General features: G+C 40.9%; 1 long non-coding RNA gene across 1 annotated transcript in view; it reads right to left on the reverse strand.

Moving 5' to 3' along the window:
* The window catches only part of LOC121721265, a 10,037-nt gene extending 2,616 nt beyond the window's left edge, over positions 1-7,421 (reverse strand). Inside the window, exons 1-2 of the long non-coding RNA XR_006034779.1 lie at positions 7,353-7,421; positions 4,822-4,823 (exon numbers count right to left, since the gene is read on the reverse strand). This is a non-coding gene — a long non-coding RNA (uncharacterized LOC121721265). The remainder of the gene's footprint in view (positions 1-4,821; positions 4,824-7,352) is intronic.
* Between the last annotated feature and the right edge of the window lie 7,813 nt (positions 7,422-15,234).

Raw genomic sequence — 15,234 nt, forward strand, 5'->3', positions numbered from 1 at the left:
TCTTAAATTAATATGATGTTTGTGATAACAATACCTACCGTTAAGTGGATATTAGCCGATAAAATGTATGCTTGTTATTGCCCCCCCCCTTAAATATGATATGATCAACAGATGCTACTTAATTGCATTTAAAACAGATATTAAATTGACCATGCACTGAGGAAGCTTTGTAGTCTCCCTCCGCACCCTCTACACACACACACACACACACACTGTAGCCTAGGGTGGGGACACTGAAACTAATGGCATTTCATCCCATCTGATTATCATAACTGAGTGCAGATGGCTCAGGTCAGGTGAGGTCTCACCACTTCTGTGTATAAAAAATAAACTGCAATGAGCCCGCATGCTGGCGCTATACTTTAACACTGAACAAAGCACCCCATTAAAGTAACACCCAGTAGGAATTCTCATTTTCAACTGGGTGCATATTTAGTGCTAAGGGGACTACCCGATTCATAGAGAACTGACCAAAAGACTCAACTGGGTGCATATTTAGTGCTAAGGGAGTACCCGATTCATAGACAACTGACCAAAAGACTCATGCTCCAGGTCTGAACCACAGAGCTGTGTAGTACCAGGTGTTACGGGAATGCATCGGTATCAACAAATCCATACATATGTAGATACACATGTCATCAAAACAAGTTTGAAGAAGAAAAATTCAAGGTAAAAAAATCTCCATTGTATTGCTCTTAGTGTGTAATGTGTGTGTCTCAGATGCATCGCAAACTCTGAAGCAACACTGTGGGCTCTATCTTGCATACCAGCGCAATTGACTTTGTATACTCGCGCTTTTGTCTTTCTTATTTTGCAGTCAGCGCATATTGAAATTTTCCCTCCACAGGTACATGTGCGCCCACGGGGGCGTTTCAGCGAAAAGAGGGGGCGTGTTCCGGCGCAAACGGTCCCTGTTGATATTTTGCAGTTTCAGAAAACAATTCCGCCACAGACCAGGAACCTCCTGGTCTAAAGTCAGTGGTGCAAATTCAGATGCTATTTTAAGGGCGCATGCATGGCCACAGGCCTGCAGAAATGAATGCTATGCACACCGATCTACAGACACCCTGTGCACAGATGGAAACATTCAAAGCCTTGATAATATTTGATATATTACTTGATAAAAATTTAGTAGCCTATATAGTACATCTACATGCAATATCTTTACAACAACGCCTAATTACGACCTATTAATTTGGATAACTTCATACAGCCCTATAAAGGCTAAAGTTACCTTTAGTTTTGTTCCAATTTACCATTGTGTATGGCTTTAAACATTGTGTGCGCTTTAACATCACCCTATAAGGTTTTGACAAGCACCACAATTTTGCCTACCTTGTTGTAGCCCATCTGAAATAACTCCAAACTTTGCTATGTTCCCTCCATCCTTTCGTTGTTTTTAAAAAACGTTTTATATCCATGATGGCCTTGAAGTCTTGAGTTTGTGAATTTGCTTAAATAAGCTTATTATGTGCTGTTAACCAGCAACCATAGACAGTAAAAGAAAGCAACAAGTAGCCTTGGCTACAATTTCTGTAGTTGCTGCGTCCATTCATTGTTATTCTCTCTCCTGCTCAAACAAAAGTTGTGCGTGCATTAAGTTGATGATAACGTGTTTACAAATTCTACTTTATAAATCTAGCGAACACATTTCCACGAATCACGGATGTGTTGATGACATAAATTAGGAAATATTAGAGGACTTAATGATACGTGATATTGAACTGCATGCCGATACCATTTAACCCAAATGCCCCAGCAGCAGCACGGGAGAGGAGAGCTTATCTGACAGATCTGCATTGTCTATAGTGAGGTAATGTTAGATTACATTGCAAAAATATCACCATGCATTCATAACCTCGTGATTCAGTGAGAGTGATCCCAAAACATCGGAAAGTGACATTTCTGTATTACATTTTGTCAAGAGGAAAAATCATAGCAAACTGTTCCCAACTGACTATAGCGCTGTGAACCGTTCCTGGCTGCGCCTGGCAAATCCGCCATCATAATAGCAATCTGTTATGGAACAGGCGTGCCTGTTGTAAAAGGGAATGTGAGATGACGCTCTGATTGGTTTATTGCATGTTACGCCCAAACCACACCCATGAATAATGTAGCTACTACAGACCACCCCATTTTAGATTTGCGTCGGGCGCACCAGTCATTAACCCGCTGGTAAAATAGAAACAGCGCCCAAGATCCGCTCACAAAGCGATTTGCGCAAAGTCAATTGCGCTAAAGTGCAAAATAGAGGCCTGTGACTTTGTGTAGGCAGAAATAAAGAATATATCTTCTCCTCATGGTGAGTGGAACTCATGACAAATGGTTGTGCATATATACACAGGATGTGTGTGTGTGTGTGTGTGTGTGTGTGTGTGTGGTGAAGGGAAGGATACAGTTGATGGCAGGCCAGGATGGGTGCTTATGAATAAGTCATGTCTATGTGTGTGGTATATGCACGTGCCTCTCAGCACGTTGAGAGAGAGTTTGTGTGTGTGTGTGTCTGTGTGAGTGTATCATTGCAGTCTCCCACACCCAGGTGAGTGTCTTGAGGCTGTGTGTTGTGGCCTGCAGGGGGTTCAGGTGTCGTTACACCACCTCTCACCTGCTCCCAAAACCCAACCCCAAACCCTACTCCCTGAAGCAACATTCCTCAAAAGCTTCCTCATTGAGCAACACTCTCTGTGTCAACACTTAACCACCCTCAACTACTACCAGAAAACATCTAACTGGACCAGATCAGGCCCGAATACAGTGCACATCTCTACCATAACAGATCCAGATCCATTCTAGAGTATGGTGGCATACCTATGCCCTCCTCCTGATCTCTCCGTCCCCCTGCCTGTTTGGCACAACAGGTGAAGATGACCTTTCACAACGTTTTTTTTTGGGGGGGGGGGGCTCTCTGAAAGTCAGTTCTCTGAAAACAGAAATGATCAGCACCATAACAAATACATCCATACATCCTGATGCTTTTAATTCAGTACATCTCTAAATATCACTGGCTCACACACTGTTGATAATGTAAGTCCATCCAAAATCACATTTATAATACTAGGTGGTTAATAACAGGAATGTTTAATATCATGACTGTAGTGCGTTGGTAAATTTTTATTCAGTGCTGGGTTAGCTTCATTCGTCCTGTGCATGCCTGAGGTGGAAGCAGAAAGTCTAAGACACCAAACTGACACTAGATGGCTGCAGATAATGGAGAAAGCTGTAATGAAAAACACTGCACTCCCACTGTACTCTGTGGGATGCAGTAGTGTGTGTGTGTGTGTGTGTGTGTGTATAAAGCATACAAGCATACAAAGAGAATGAAAGGGTATGCAGGGTATATGAAAGAGTATGAAAGGGTATGCAGGCATGTGTATATCATCACCTGACAAGCAGTTTAGCTCAAAGGTTGCCTTTGAGTGGATTTCATTAAGCACTTCAACGTGTTTTTTTATGTTGTCTCAAATGTGTGTGTGTGTGTGTGTGTGTGTGTGGTTGTGTGAGTGTGTGTGTGTGTGTGTGTGTGTGCGAGCTGTTTAGACTCATCACCACACCTCAGCTCGTCGTTGAGCTGACATGACGACTCCTGTCCTGCCCATCTTTGACTCTTTGACGTCTCGTCACACACACACACACACACACACAAACACACATTTTCAGCTTAATTCTCTCCTGACAAACCCCAGCACTTCCCTGCAGTCCACCATATCCCCCCCCCCCCCCCCACACACACTTTCAAACAGAAAGGGAGAAAGAAAAAAGCTCAGCGTAACAAATGAAAGGGATGCAATCCTTCCTGAGTGACGGCCCAATAACTCATCTGAGAATGTGGTGTAAAACAATACTTCTGCAGAAAATGGGGGATATTCATCTCTTTCCACCGGCCGGAGATTAAGCCATTTCACAATCAATAGCGCAGTCAGAATACATTTTTATTGGCCATATTACACCGCAAATGAATTGTGGAGGCTGTGCGGAGCCAATTGGACGCGTGATGGAATGTCTGTGAGCCATGCTCTGACAATCGCTTACATTTCCAGAACATGTAGATTAATCGCTGCAGGAGCGCGCCACCTCTGCACGCATTTATTAGACTCCATTAGATTGTATTCAACAGCGCTCAGGCCTCGGCTGTGTAACAAGAGCAATTGATTATCTTTAAAGGCGCATGGATCTTAATCGGAGCATGGAGAAAAACCCTTAAATATGTTTAAAATATATGTTCCGCTCGCCTGTGAAGTATTTATCTCTTTGAGGAGCCCCGGCAGTAGTGTTTATTCATGGGCTATACTTCCTCTCGTGGTTGGTCGAGTGGTAAGGGGGAGAGAAGTCTTTATCTGACTGGCAAGACAGACATGTTTATTAAAGCAGCCACTTCAGTTGCAGAGCAGAGAGACCTTGCCACAGGGAGGATTAAAGCATACATTGGGATGGCTGCAATCTCTATTGGCGTGTAACAAATAAACAATGCATTCAATTTAACAGAATGAGTGTAACATCAATGGCCCATAAATGGCTCTGAGGAACACACCTCCAAAATACACAGAAAAGGGAAAAATAGCAGCAAGTTCATTCAGCTTCAAGCCAACTTCATGAGATGGGCCTGATATGTGTTGCTATAAATAAATAAACAAGACAGACAAACAAACTACCTCTCCTCATTTTGTTGAAAAGTTTACAAGCATACACATACACGCACAGACCTTACCTCATGTCTACTGTGTTTCAAGAGACATAAGTGAAGCTGTTAAGCTGTCACAGGTTAATGCTGAGATGTGTACAGTCATGGGAATAATGCAAACTCCTCTTTATCTTTCATCACACTTCTCATAAATGTAACTGATGTAACCCACTTCCAGGGATTATGCTAAACTAAGCTAACGGTGTCAGACAGAGAAGTGTATCCTCCCGTCTAACTCTTGGGTAAACGGCAAATAAGCTATTTCCCAAAAAGTCGGCATGTCCCCAGGCTTAGACATAGATTTGAAAAAATCCACTGAACACCCTTTGTCTGTACGTACAGTACGACCCTTTATTTCTCAACCTTTATTACAAAGAAACAGCTGGTTTGGCATCAATTCCACACTTGTGACCGGAGTGAAAGTAACCTGTATTCCAATAGCATCATTTCTGGAACAGAAAGTGTATCCTTATCCTCAGCCTTTTTATCTGGGGAAATTCAAAATGAGTCAATGTCAATGTGATTGCAAAATACAAGTGGACAAAACCTGCCAAAGGGAATTTGGATTACTTTGTAGCATCAATTTGGGTCTGCAAAATACACAGCTAATGTTAGCATAACTCAGCTAAAGTTAGCAAATCGTCATTGCAAGTCAGGTTAGAAATGTTAGTTACCTCACACAGCAAGGCATTTATGCAATACAGCATTCAATAGCCCTACTTTTTAATTTACAATGTTCAATAAATATACTCTCTTAATTAGCAATCAATTTCCAAGTCCAGAGTGTGTACACCAAAAATGAAGAATGAAGAGAAAACTTGTGGTACTGCCTGGCTTCTGTAAGCAGCCTCTGGGCAATGGATGACACCTGGAAAAAGGTTGGTACTATACCACAGATGTACTTAAAGGAGTGATTTGTAGGATTGTTACCGAACGTTCTGCTGCAGCTGCTTTAACGTTTCTCCAACCATGACCCAGCTACACATTACAGAAAAAGTGAAAACAAAAAAATACCTCTCTAACCAATGTAATATATTTAGCTGAAGTTAGCGATGCAGATGAAGTGTAGCCTAGGCTACCTGTCATGGAGAAATATGGCCAGCTCTGTTTCAGACTTGATATTCTTCGTTTGACCAAGTCGTCGCCATCTCAGGAAGCTCCTCCAATGTCCACTTAATTGGTTTCTTGTTTTAATTTTGGAAATTTGCCTGCCTCTCGTAGGCTACTCGTTCATGACTACAACTGACAGCTGTTGACAGTTGGCCTTTGCTAATTTGGCAACCAAATAGGAGATCGTGCCAGCCGATTATTAATACACTATTATAGAATTAAATCGTTCAAAACATAAATGAAAATTCCAAGAGATTCCGCCACGTAACTCATTTTTTTTCACAGGTTTTACGGGTTATAGTAATGTTGTCAAATAAGCCATTACTTCAATTCATCGTGTTTTCTAACTCTATGACGACATATGGTGATCATTTTTGGAATGGTTACAATTTATTTTCCATTATTTCCTACATCTGGTCCTTTAAAAAGTTATATGTCTATATATATGTTAAGAGTTTGTATACAAATATTGACCACACTGAAGGTCTTAAAGGAGAATTCTGGCTACTACAGTGCTACACTCTGGGGGCACGAATGTGTGGGCTCATGAACATGCCCCCAGAGTGTAACACTGCAGTTGCCGGCAGCAACTCGAGCTAGGTAGAACCGAATGTTTTCCCTTTTTTCCCTCGTATTGACCTCGAGAAACAGATACAGTACCCTCCAGAATTATTGGCACCTCTGCTGAAGTTGACTAAAAATCGGTATACATTTTGTTGGTGAATTATTGTAATCTCACAATGAAAACAATGAGTAAAAATCCAACCTTGAATAAGCAAACTTATTTTGAGAAAAAGGAAAATTTCATAAAGAAATAAATATTTTTTTAACAAAGACAGGTCACTCACAATTATTGACACCCCTACTTTTAATACCTTCTTATGCCTCACTTTGTGAATAAAACAGCTTGTAATATATTCTCCTATGACACCCCATAAAGTTGAAGAATACAAAGCAAGGGATTTAAGCCCATACAAAATCTCCCTAGATTGTCCTGATTCCTATACTTGTGCATTCTCCTCTTTGACTCACCCCACTGTTTTTCTATGGAGTTAAGATCAGAGAACTTGAATCAAGGGGGGTTGATTTTGTGTTCAGTAAACCTTAATTAAATTTGATTCATTGACCTGATGAATGATCCAATCATGACCCACTTTTAGTGTTTTAGCATTGATTGTCAGATTTCCTTTGAAAATGTTCAGATTTTTCTTGGGGTTCATGATACCATGCACCTTAAAGTGTAACTCTGGCGAAAATCCGGCGACCCTGGGTCTTTTTCTGCATTAAAACACATCAAATAAGCCGTGGAGACAGTATTTTTAGTTGATCAACCACTATAGAGCTTACCTCGGTATACACTATAGCCCCAAATCGCAAAAGGTGGATTAACTAAGGGCGGTGAGCCAAGCTCTTCCCAAATAGTATTTTTTATTGTTCAAAACAGCACCAAACCTCGTCAGTAGCTTGTCCCTACACATACAACTAAGCACCAACAACATAGTTAGCGAACCCAGAGTTTATTTCAGAAGACTGTTCACTGAACACTTATCAACTGTCCCCCTACCAGCTTCTCCAACCCCAGCGCGAATAATAGATTAACCAAACGTGACAGTACAACGAATCCTTGCAATACATAAAAAATGCTATTTGGGAAGCGTTGAGCTCACCGCCCTTAGCTAATCCACTGTTTGCCATTTGCTTCGCACCTAGTTATGCATGTCTATTCCTAGAAGATATTCATTCGCCACATGTGTAATCCCTTTCTTGAAAATCCTTTTTTAATATTGTTGCTGCTACCTTGATGATGTTTTCTTCTGCTTTAAAGACACAGAGTATCAACTCTCAAGTTTCACACATATGTGAATGCCATTAATCCAAGTCCAAATCGTTGAAGTACAGCAAAAATATATCTTTTCTAGATTTCTTCACTAGTAAAGAAAACAATGGATACCTGCATTCTTCCATTTTCAGAAAAAAACACAGATTGTAATACAATTCTAAGAGCTGACAGCTTCCATCCGTCATTAAAAATATTCCATATGGACAAATTCTCCGGCTAAAGACAATCCGTGATCGTGAAGACGATTTTTGATCTAAGTGCAAAAATGTCAAAGAGGTTTAAGGAAAGCGGCTATAAGTGTAATGTGGTCAAACAGGGCCAGCATAGTAACCTGGCAATAGCCAGATGAATTTCGCTCCGCCTAGCTCCACTCATCCATCTGGAACCAATCCATTGAAGTGTTGCTTCAGAAGGGTGGGCCTAATCAAAAAATGCTTGCATATGATTGAATAAGCCACTTGTCCGTCATCTATTGACGTGCTACTTCAACCACTCACATCGAAGCCAACCTGTGACGCTAATAACAGACTCACAGTCGCTTCTACGCTATGTCACATCTATGAAACCCCCACCCTGCATCCTGATTGGCTAAACCATAAAGTTGGTTGGAGAAATCACTCTCAGTGGAAGAGGTCCCAGATGGATGTGAGTGAAGCTAGGCGGAGCTAAGCGGAACGACATTCATCTGGCTAGGGTCAGGTTACCAGCATAGGGCAAACCAATGAAATAAAAAACAACGACCACAGAAGAACCACCAGGTCATTTCACCACCCAATTCATCAAATCAGCTAAGAATATAACCAAAGGGAACTGGGATAGCAACCCTTCCCTCAAAGATGTATTTCGCAACTTACCTTCATTTTGTTTCAGACGGGCACCTACTCTGAGAGACACACTAGTTTGTAATCGTTTCACATCTCCAGTGACAAAACAGTGGCTTCAAAAGCCACAAGGAAACCCATGTGGCAGATGCAACCACCATTAGAACATTGTCAAGATCAGTACTTTTGTCGATGTATTATTATGACCGCCGCGCAGCGAAGCGGCGGTCATATAGGTTTAGTCAGATTTTTTATTTTTTTTATTTTTCGCATGCCCAAATTTCCGTCAATGATTCCCGGGACACTGAAAGACCGGGGTACACGAAACTTGGTGGGCATGTAACCCCACATAGATAGCATGGAACCATCGTTTTTCGTTTTGATCTGTAGCCACCCCGCTGGACTGGACCCCCTGAAAGGAGGGTAGGGCAGACACAGTTTTCTGTGAATATCTCAAAAACCGTAGGGTTTAGGAGGACCATTTTTTTTTGTATGTTGATATCAAGGGGCCATGTCAACCCATTCCATAACCACTCATTTCATGTATAGCGCCACCTAGTTAAACACAAAAAAGTAAAAATGAGGTGTTGTAATTGAAGGTATCTGTGACCTAACATAGCGAACGCCCTAACGAAATTGAAAGTGTAGGATCATTATGACACCCTCTGTATGCACGCCAAGTTTTGTGGAATTCCGTTCATGGGGGGCCACACAATAAATTAATTTATGTTACTATACACCAACTGGCCTGTAGGTGGCCGGAGACAGTTTTCTGTGAATATCTCGAGAACCGTAGGGCCTAGGAGGTCCACCTTTTTTATGTATGTTGGTCTTAAGGGGGCATGTCAACCCATCCCATTACCACTTATTTCATGTATAGCGCCACCTAGTTAAAAATTAAAAAGCAAAAAAGTAGGTGTTTTCATCACAATATCTCTGGCTGACAAGGTCAAAACTGCACGAAATTAAAAGTGTAGGATCATTATGACACCCTCCGAATGCATGCCAAGTTTTGTGTACTTTCGTTCATGGGGGGCCTTACAATAAAATAATTTATGTGTACATTTAGTGACATACACCAACAAGGATTCCCGGGACACTGAAAGACCGGGGTACACAAAACTTGGTGGGCATGTACCCCCACATGGATAGCATGGAACCGTCATTTTTCGTTTTGAACTGGACCCCCCGAAAGGAGGGTAGGCCAGACACAGTTCTCTGTGAATATCTTGAGAACTGTAGGGCCTAGAATGACCCATTTTTTCCGTATGTTTGCCTCCAGGGGTCATGTTAACCCATTCCATGTGCACACATGTGCATAAACAGATACACACACACACACACATACATTTACAGTAATCATACGTATGACACATACTCACACAGTAGACATATGTACGCATACATGCACATGCACAAACACACATACGCAGGCAAACACACAAGCACGCACATACACACACACACACACACCCACACACATAAACATAAACTTGTACACGCACACATGCACACAATTCAAGAATTTTTCCCGTCATCTACTTCCTGAATTTTTGGTCATTGATACCCGGGACACCGAACCACCGGGGTACATGAAATTTGGTGGGTATGTAGCCCCACTAGACTTTTACGGAAAAATTTAATTTCGTCCCCGGGGATACATAATTACAAATTCAGTAGGATTAAAAGAAAGCCAAAATAAATATTCATCATCATCATCATGGCTGCATTTTCAGTATTGGCAATAAGTAGTCGTTTGTCCACTACATGGCGCATCGTTGCAGTGAGACGTAATTTTGTTGGAAGTTAAAAGTGGGTTGGAAAAACAATGGACGCTTCCTACAAGGACTGTAATTTACCGCAGCGAACATCTAATAAGGATAGGACGATGTTCACATGAAGTGTAATTCCCATTTCTTCTTGAAGCCAAAATAAATCTGAGGATGTTTATCGGACATGCTTGGTTTTTACTGCAGGTACGTTAATCTTGTAATACAGTATCTATAAGGACCTAGGTAATGTTACCGTTAGCGTTGGTTGAGTGATGGAGGCCCATTTGATTGATTGCATTTGTAGAAAACTATAAATGCGGTTATACCAAGCAAATTGATAGCAGCACTGTTTGTATCTTTCGACTGTCATTTATTGCACGTGCTACAAAATCATTCTGTGCAATGGAAGATTTACCAACGTTACACCGGTCTGATACAGTTTTGCCTATACATGCGTGAGACTGAGACGTCTGTTTATTTTGTTTTAAGTGCGTGCAGGGTGTGAGAGGGGAATCGATGTGCTTTGATTCCAGCTTGGTAGTTGTAGTCTGTGAAATTAAAAAGCACGTGTGTGTGAAGTATCCAAACAATGACACCTTCATTTCATTATGGCTGCTTTAGCAACACACCTTAAGCTACTGTGTAGTGGGTCCCATTTAGAAGTGGCTACTTCATTCGCGCTTTCCTTGACTCATGGAGCTGCGTGAATGTTATTACAACTTTTCGCCACAATATGGCAGTTTAAGTCCGCTTGATACTGTAAGGCGTAAGCCATTGGTTTCCAAAGGAGATTTTATTTGTGTCGCCAGCATAGCCTATTTTATGTTGTAAATAGGCCTACCTTATAATCCTACCTGTAGCTTAGGGAAGCTAACAGCTTTCTATTAGGATCTACTTTGTTAGTTACCGTTTTGTCATAACTCCCTGATGCATTTTTGCATTTAGAATAGCCAGAGCGTGTATATCTCAATCGGAAAATTAAACAATATCGGGTGCCTATGGACTAGGCTGGGTGAACCCAGCCTGATCTGCCCGCTATTTATTTTTTGATTTCTTAAAAGATTGAGCTTGGTCTGGTGAAAGCCAGACTAGCCATGGACCTCAGTTACACAATGCAAGGGAACATGAATCAGCCTATATTTGCACGAACAATAACGGACAAAAGCTCTTCAACTTTGGCCCATTAAAATGTGTATGAACAGTCTAGCGACGCATTTCATCAAGGCCCATTTGGACATTTGCAGTTATTTGCACCACTGGTTAGATGTAAAACAGCATTTCGTTTCAGACTACTGTTACTTAATTTGTGCATTAACAATAACGTTTCAGACTACTGTTACTTAATTTGTGCATTGACAATAAAGTATTACATGAACTAAAGATGACTAAAATCTTATGTAGAAGAAGAAACATTCACAAAAAATCCATCCATCCAAAAATGACCTTTGTTTTTGATAGCTGTTGAAAACGGCATGGAACTGACAGAGATGTTTTTGTTTATAAATAAATAAATAAATAAATAACATTATGCTGATACCTTTTGCTTTTCCCAAATACAATGTAGCCTACAGGTGTAAGTGACCTTTCATCAATCCAGTTGCAATGGATGAACTGTGATGAACTGCCCTACTTGTGATTGTTTAGAGATTTTAAAGGTTTTATAACAATGCTACATCTTCTTTGGCTATTCTAAAATCTATTCACCTTTTCAGCACCAGTAGGCTACTTTCTGTGCAGCCGCACACACACACTCAGGCATGCCAAACAAGCATACACAAAAGTTTCAAGAGTGGGGGATGGAGTAAAATATGGAGACAAATTGAAGTGTGATTTATTTTCGCGGAACGGATGTACAGGACTGAGCGGCGGTCATATTTTGTACCGCTATGCGGTACATCTAGTTTACTTACAGACAGTAGACAATGAAATCTTTGCCAACTGTAACACACCTTTTGTAGTTTACAGACTTGAGTGTGAGTGTGGCTTCTGTTACATCGACAGAACAAAAAGAACATTGAAGGACAGATTAGCGGAACACAAGCAAAGTCCTTTTAGGCAAGTCCCTCCACTCGTCGGCCATATTGTAATGCTTTTTGGGCACTTATCGGGCATCTATTTCGGCAGAAATCCACGTGCGCAAGGCTCATGCTTCACGTGCACAAGGCTTCACCAAGAGAGGGGAAACCAACATTTATTGTGATAAACAGACACATTCATTGTTTTCTGACTGCTGATGCTTGTTTATTGTCAGTTTGTAAAGTTTGGGCGAAGTAGGAGGTAATGTTAGGAATCTCTGATCAATGTAATTGGTAAGGCTGGACCAGTGATTTCAAAGTTAGTGCCCGCCGTGATGCAAGTCTTGGAAACTCAAAGAAGGATCCTTCAAGGCTGCTTTTTGAACGATGTTACCTCATTGAGTCCTGCCGAAGTACTGTATCAATGTCAAGCATCCATTAAATTCTACCAAGGGTGAAGTCCTTCGTTTTACAGAATCAAGGATGTACTGTATGTGTGTATGCTCAGTGTGCTTAGAACACCCACAATCCTGTGTGTACATTAATGGAGGATTTAAAACTGTAGTAAATAAGGCAGTTCACAATGTATTTAAATGTAAACATTGGCTTATTGTCACCGTGTGAAGTTGCCTAAGTGACATATGGGCTCAATTGATTTTGGCAACTTTGAATTCTCACACCGTAATTGTGTGAAGAAGATATTTAGGAAGGGTATTTAAATCTGTTATCTTGAAAGTGACTGCAAGCTAAAAAGTAAACTGCTCTGTGGATTATTTTAGCAAATAAATTAAACATGTATAATTTTATTTATTGACATGGGAAAATAACAGTGGTGCATTCATTGTTTTTCAAAAAGAAACGGGCAGGAGGCCTGATTTTCAATAACGAGCACTCAGCTTCCTGCTCACTCATTAGTCTCTTGCGAAACGCTAAGAAAAAGCCATGCCTCGTCTTTCAAGGATCTGACTCTGCATGACTCAGTTCTACCAAGGAAGGATCCTCGAGGACCCTTGACATTGAGAAATACCTATAGATTTAGTCCTGTAAACAGACAAAGGGCACATGGGTGCCTGCTATGCACCACACTACTCAGTCTTGTTTATGGGGTTTAGTATAACCTTTATGAAGCCTATTTAAGGTAAGGTAAGGTAACTTTAATGTACCCAAGGGTAGATTTGGTTGCAGGTCAAAAGAGTGGGTTTCTTACACACACACACATAGATGACATTAAACGACATTGACAGAAAACAGTGACATAACAGTGACAACAGTGCTCTAGACCTAGGAATATAGATAAAAAATGTACATGAATATTATTAGTATCAAAATTCAGTAGATGAAAATACAAAATAAAAGTCATCATAGCAGATGCAAGAGCTAAACCAGATTAAATAAATAAATACATTAAGATTAAGAGGGCTGTGCAGTCAATAAGTTTGTGTGTAGCCTAATCTAACAGTAGCCTAAGTGCTATTTAACATTCTAATAGCCGAGGGAACAAAACTGCCTCTGTATCTTTTAGTTTTACAAACGCATTTTGTACCTGCGGCCTGATGGGAGAGGCTGAAATTCACTGTATAGTGGGTGGGATCCATCCTCTAGGATAGACCCAACTAGCCTCTGTAGCTGCCTACTGTGTAGGAATTCCAGGTTCAGCTGTGGCTCTCCAATCAGCCTACTAGCCCACCTTACAACTTGGTTCAGGGAGTTCTTATTTTTTAGGGGTAGGTTGCTGAGCCAAGACACCAGGCTAAAAGAGATGACTAATTCAATGAAGCAGCGGTAGAACATGGTGAGCATCTTTCTGTCGATGTGGAAGGAGGAGAGCTTCCTCAGACAGTATAGACGCTGGTTCCCCTTTTTGTACGCAGTCTCACAGTTTGCCTCAAAATTTAATTTAGCATCAATGATGGTCCCAAGGTATTTATGTTTATCAACACACTCCACTGTCTGACCCTTTATGCTGATGATTTCCTTAGCCCTGGGGAGTTTCCTGAAGTCTATACACATTGATGGTAAATGAACTTGTAATAGGCAAATCGTTCACCTAACATAGCTACAGTATAGACGTAGCGAGTCACTACTGAGAAAACCACCAATGCATCTTCCAGGAATGGCGGCCGACAAATCTCGCGAGAATCGTTAAATAACACTAATGACGAAATCTCTAAGGACTGCAATGGAGATCTGCACAATTCCATCTTTAGAAAACCTACTGACCGTAATGCTCTACTGAGGGCACCATCCTCCTTGGTTAATAGAGAACATTTTTGGTTTCAGAGACTTTAACATGTTTGTATTGTGACTCAAAAGAGGTTTTTGAAAGAAATGCTTTTCACTTGAGTCAAAGATTTAAGAAAAGACTATAGTCTGTGCTTACAATAAAACACAGTGTCTCAGTAGGGAACATACTGGTCCAAAAACATTAGTGACAACAAGGCTCAAATCAAGTGTATTTTGGGACACAATAGAGCATGAGACAAATAGAATAAAACAAATTAAAAAAGTGATCATTCTTTCAGAGAAGCACTTCCAGAGGCTCATACCATCAGCTTTAGAAGAGCCACAATTTAAGTGATGAACTTAACATAGCCACAAGATAAACACAAGTGTAACCACTGTGATATCATGACTTACAGATGAATCTGAGGTAGTCCATCTCAAAGTTACTTGCAGGTGTGCTAGTCCACGTGCTACTATACCTCATTAACCCATACCTGTCAACATTTAGCTTTCCAAAAACGGGATTTTTTTTTTTTTGGGGGGGGGGGGGGGGGGCAGTGTTTATACCGGATTTATATCTGTTTATATCTGTGTTTGCATATTTAATACGTTTCATACACGTCTTTCAACACTGCATTTCGGCCGTTGCTTTTACCTTACCATTACCTTACTCATGCCAGTTATGTATCCACCATCTGCCTGCCTGCAGCCTACTTCCAAAACTCCAAAGCTGCTACTCCAAAGCTGCTTGCTGTCAGATTTGGTTCCGAGGGAA

The sequence above is a fragment of the Alosa sapidissima genome, chromosome 10 (genome assembly GCF_018492685.1).
Source record: "Alosa sapidissima isolate fAloSap1 chromosome 10, fAloSap1.pri, whole genome shotgun sequence".
NCBI lineage: Eukaryota > Metazoa > Chordata > Actinopteri > Clupeiformes > Clupeidae > Alosa > Alosa sapidissima.